This window comes from Lathyrus oleraceus, chromosome 7 (genome assembly GCF_024323335.1).
Source record: "Lathyrus oleraceus cultivar Zhongwan6 chromosome 7, CAAS_Psat_ZW6_1.0, whole genome shotgun sequence".
Lineage (NCBI taxonomy): Eukaryota > Viridiplantae > Streptophyta > Magnoliopsida > Fabales > Fabaceae > Lathyrus > Lathyrus oleraceus.
The window spans coordinates 5,155,181-5,161,310 of NC_066585.1; positions in this window are offsets into that span (position 1 = coordinate 5,155,181).

The window sequence follows — 6,130 nt, forward strand, 5'->3', positions numbered from 1 at the left end:
TCATAGACATGAATGCTATTAAGATATTTCTCACTCATAACCCTGTGCCTACCTTGCTTGGAGACATTTTGCATTCCCTTCACACCCGTACTGTGAAAAGGCAAGGAACTCTCATGTGCTGCGTACCTTTATTATCTAGGTGGTTTATTTCGCACCTTCCTCAATCAGTCCTGAAGAACGAGCAAAATCTGAGATGGTCTCAAAGGATAATGTCGCTCTCCCATTCAGACATCCATTGGTGTCCCCAACCCAAAGAAAACGTTATCATCATTGATCATTGTGGCGAGTTCCCTAACGTACCACTCCTGGGGATAAGAGGAGGTATTACTTATAATCCTGCTTTAGCCCTACGTCAGTTTGGTTATGCTCGAAGAGATAGTCCACATGAGATAATTATCCAAGGCACTGTGTTTGACTATGACAACGATTCTCAAGGTCTCCATCAAAGGTTTGTACGAGCTTGGGGCATGGTGAAAAGAAGTACTTTAGGACAGAAAAACTCTATTCCCATGGAACCTTATCTCAGATCGGTACGCGCAAGAGCTCGTGAACTTGTCATGCCATATCTTGCGGTCGGACCGCTGATTTTAGAACAAGGAGTTGAAGGAGGTACTCCTCAGATCATTCATTATCCAGATATGCCTACCAATGTTGAGGAATTGAAGAGATCCTGGATCCAGTTGAGAGAGGAAAGGGATACTTTTGAAGCCCAGTTTTGTGCTGAAAGGAAGAAAGTGTCAGAGCTCACCAGCCAGCTTAATGAGGAACGAAGACTCAATGCATATCTTCGCCCAAAAAGAAGCCGTCCCTGGGAGACTTGAGCTTTCATTGTCTTTTTATTATCATTTGTTGTAATAAACATGGATTAAAACAATTATTAATAAGAGTTCCTTTTTGTTGGTTTACGCAAAGTTAAATTCCAAAAGTCCTTGAAAACATTTCATACATTGCATAGCATAACATCACATTGCATAACAGGTACTCTAAAGGGATCAATGTTCTCACGGTTTTCCTCCAAACAGAAAAATGGACCTCGAACAAACTGTCAAAGATCTCCAGGCTCAAAATGCTCAATTCCAGGCGATGATCTTGAGCTTATCCAAGGGGCAGGAGGAACTGAAGGCTCTATTGCTCGAGAAGAAGAAAGACAAGAAAGTTGTGAGTTACATTAACCCGGGAAGAAGGCTTAAAGGACAGGCTGCAGGAGTCAAGATTAGAATTCCGAAGAATCAAGGAGAGGAGGCAGAAAATGATTCGGAAGATGAGAATGCTGATCCTTTCAACCATGAGGACGACGATGAAGATTATGAAAATGAACAGTACTCTCCAAAAGATGATAAGTATAAGTTGCTGGAAGAACGCATGCTAGCTATGGAGGGTCAAAAGACGCCCAGTCTGGATTTCGAAAGCTTAGGTCTGGTCTCTGATGTGGTCATTCCCCGCAAATTCAAGGTCCCTGCTTTCACTAAGTATGATGGTGCGTCTTGTCCTCAGATGCATCTAAGAGCTTATGTGAGAAAGATTCAGCCGTATACCACTGATAGGAAGCTATGGATCCATTTCTTCCAAGAGAGTCTGTCTGGCACACAGTTAGAGTGGTATTATCAGCTCGAGAGCTCTAACATACGCACCTGGACTGATTTAGCAACAACTTTCTACAAGCATTACCAGTATAATTCTGAATTAGCGCCTACTCGGCTACAGTTGCAGAATATGACTATGGGCTCTAAAGAAAGCTTCAAAGAATATGCTCAAAAATGGAGAGATTTGGCTGGCAGAGTCAAACCCCCTATGACTGATCGAGAATTAGTGGACATGTTCATGGGTACACTGACTGGCCCATTCTACAGCCATCTATTGGGAAGTTCCTCATCGGGTTTCACTGAACTTATATTAACAGGTGAGCATGTTGAACGCGGCATTCGAAGTGGAAAGATACAGGCGGCTACCTCTGATCCTCCGGAGACTCCTAATGACATCACTGCCCCTCCGCCTAACCATGACGAGACTGTCAATGCTGTGGAAGATGCTGATAACGATTGTGACTTGGATAGTTGGACTTTCCTAATAATTGGTGACGGACTCAATAATTGGAAGGCTGAAGACACTATCCTGATTTCCTTTAGTCAGGAGTAATTGTTATTGCTTATTTTAATGTATTAAATTTTGTTAAAGGTTTTGTCATTTTTATAAGCATATTCACATTCAATAAATCAATGGACCTTTTTGCATTCAAATATTGCGCTCTTTATCTTTCCTGTCATCTTTCAAATAAGCTATGTTTTCTTGCACACACTCACGTAACAATTTGCCGATCCATATCCACTCTGGATCCTGTTGGTAATAACTCTGCTACTGTTCATTATGACTTTGAAAATCCGATCTACCAAGCCGAGGATGGAAGTGAGGAAGATTGTGAAGTACCTGAGAACTTGCCAGACTGGTACTGCAAGAAGAAAAGACTATACAGCCGCATGAGGAATCAAGTGAAATTGTAAATCTGGGTACTGAAGTAGACAAGAAAATTACTGAGGAAAAATCAAGAGACAATATGGAATGATGAATGTCAAGAAGCTTTTGACAAAATCAAGAAGTATCTCCAAGAACCTCCAATTCTGATGCCACCAGTTGAAGGAAGACCTCTAATCATGTATTTGACCATGTTAGAAAATTCGATGGGGTGTGTGTTGGGGCGACATGACGAGTCTGGTCGAAAAGAGCATGCAATATACCACCTTAGCAAAAAGTGTACCGACTGTGAAACAAGATATTCACTGCTTGAGAAGACTTGTGGTGCTTTGGCTTGGATTACTCGCCGACTAAGACAGTATATGTTGAATCATACCACTTTATTGATTTCTAAGATGGATCCTATCAAATATATATTTGAGAAACCTGCCCTCTCCGGAAGAATGTGTGCCTCCTGCTCCATTAAACGTGTTGACAGCCCCTTGGCCCTTTGCAATGTGGGGCATTGATATGATCGGGGAAATTAAACCTACTGCCTCTAATGGACATCGTTTCATTCTTGTTGTTATTGATTATTTACGAAGTGGGTAGAGGCAGCCTCATTTGCTTCTGTCACCAAGAATGTGGTGGCACGGTTCATCAAGAATAGTCTTATTTGTCGATATGGCATCCCTGAAAGGGTTATCACGGACAATGGCACCAATTTGAACAACAAGATGATTACTGAGCTCTGCACGCAGTTCAAAATAAAACACCATAACTCTTCTCCGTACCGGCCAAAGATGAATGGCACCGTGGAGGCTGCTAATAAGAATATTAAGAAGATCATACAAAAGATGACAGTAACATACAAAGACTGGCATGAGATGTTACCCTTTGCTCTTCATGGTTATCGCACTTCAGTGCGCACTTCGACAGGGGGCAACTCCTTTCTCTTTGGTCTACGGAATGGAAGCTATTTTACCAGTGGAAGCTCAGATTCCCTCTCTAAGAATGATGAAAGATGCAGGCTTAGATGAAGATGAATGGATTCAGACTCGACTCGATCAGATAAATTTGATTGATGAAAAGAGACTTGCGGCTGTTTGTCATGGACATATATATCAGAAGCGCATGACCCAGACATTTAATAAGAAAGTCAAGAGACATGTGTATCAAATTGGCGACTTGGTAATAAAGCGTATCATTCTACCACAAGGTGATCCCAGAGGCAAATGGACTCCCACATACGAAGGGCCATTTGTAGTTAAGAAGGTATTCTCTGGTGGAACCATGATGCTTGCTACAATGGATGGCGAATATTTCCCGCATCCCGTGAACGCAGACATAGTTAAAAAATACTACGCATAAAAGAGACCCGCTAGGTCGACGTATCTAGGCAAAAATAAGGGCATCCCGGCGAACCAAAAAGGTTCGGGCAAAAATTAGGGATAAACATATAAAAAGGTACACCCGGCAAGTCGAAAACCTGAAAAGGCGGCTTGGGCAAAAAAAGGGTATCCTGGTGGACTGAAAACCTGAAAAGGCGGTCCAGGCAAAAATTAGGGATTAAAACGTATGACTATGTCCCGTTCTCGGTCAGCTTCACCCAAGTCAAAGGGACTGAACAAGCCAATCACTTCTATCCGACAGCAAGAGATGAGAGGCTTGAAGACATAATGACAGTCGTGGAATTAAAATCAATAGGACTTTTCTTCATAGCTTTTTCTTTGTTTCTTGACAATCTCCTCTTACTAGGATTTCTGTCTCCTTGTACACAAATTGCCTGTTTATAGGCCTTCTTTCAAAGTCAATGCAATTTTATTTCCAAAAAAAAAGGATGCTTTTGTTTTACTTTCTCTATTTTGTTTGCATAAACGTCCATTGATTTAATTCGAATTAACGATATGCGTTTGAACATGATTGATGTTTACCGAAAATACATGCATAAAATAGCAATAGCAATTACAAAAGGACTTTAGGGTCGAGGATAAAGTCTAACCATGCTTTCCGATGAATCTAGTTGCTAATCCTATTCCCCAACAAAACCAGTTATTTCCCAGAAGAAACTGGCATTACTAGACAGACTGGTCATCTCTTCCATCCCCAGCCAGGCTCTGTTGAATATTTCTACCATCAGACAGAAATCAGATATCCCCAGCTAAGAAAGGGTCATCAATACAAACATCTCCAATCAGAATATGGGGGTTTATTTTCCCCTGGCAAATTTTTCAGACGCATAATTCATTCATGCATCATTTCGCATCATACGCATGCATACAATGTTCGCATTTATTTTTGAAAGCATAAAACATCTCATGCATCGTGACATGGCATGAGGCTAACTTTTTTCCAGGTTAATTATCCTCCCGATCTAATCAAAACAAAGGTTCATCCAGACGGACACCCTCATTGGTTACATTTGAGATTCAGATGCATCTTTCAGATACAGTCTATATGGACATTCATTCTGACAAGCATTCTGATATCCTCCTAATGGTGGCATCTTTAAGCCCATCCCAGACATTTACTGCAAATACAACAAATATTATCAGATACAGCCTAACGTACGGTTCATTCTGATTCAGCTCAACATATGACTCCTTCAACTCAGATGCGATCTAACGTACGATCCATTCTAATCTTCAAATCCTCAGATACTGCCTAGCATACGGTACATTCCGGGGTGTAGTCTAGCGTACGAATACTTTTTTTTTCTTTCTTCAGATACAGCCTAACGTACGGCTCATTCTGCAACTCCAATACGGTCTAGCGTACGACCTATTTGGACCTTCAAATCCTCAGATACTGCCTAGCGTACGGTACATTCTGGGGTGTAGTCTAGCGTACGACTACTTTTTTTTTCTTCAGATACAGCCTAACGTACGGCTCATTCTGCAACTCCAATACGGTCTAGCGTACGACCTATTTAGACCTTCAAATCCTCAGATACTGCCTAGCGTACGGTACATTCCGAGGTGTAGTCTAGCGTACGACTACTTTTTTCTTCAGATACAGCCTAACGTACGGCTCATTCTACAACTCCAATACGGTCTAGCGTACGACCTATTTGGACCTTCAAATCCTCAGATACTGCCTAGCGTACGGTACATTCTGGGGTGTAGTCTAGCGTACGACAACTTTCTTCTTCAGATACAGCCTAACGTACGACTCATTCTGCAACTCCAATACGGTCTAGCGTACGACCCATTTGGATCTTCAAATCCTCAGATACTGCCTAGCGTACGGTACATTCCGGGGTGTAGTCTAGCGTACAACTACTTTCTTCTTCAGATACAGCCTAACGTACGGCTCATTCTGCAACTCAGATACGATCTAACGTACGATCCATTCTGACCTTCAAATCCTCAGATACTGCCTAGCATACGGTACATTCCGGGGTGTAGTCTAGCGTACGACTACTTTCTTTTTCAGATACAGCCTAACGTACGGCTCATTCTGCAACTCCAATACGGTCTAACGTACGACCCATTTGGATCTTCAACTCAGATACGATCCAGCGTACGACCCATTCTGATTCTACCTTCGTCAGATACAGCCTAACGTACGGCTCATTCTGCAACTCAGATACGATCTAGCGTACGATCCATTCTGATCTTTCCTCCCCAGCGAAGTCACCCGCCTAATGAATAACTCATTCTGCGATTCAGATACGATCTAG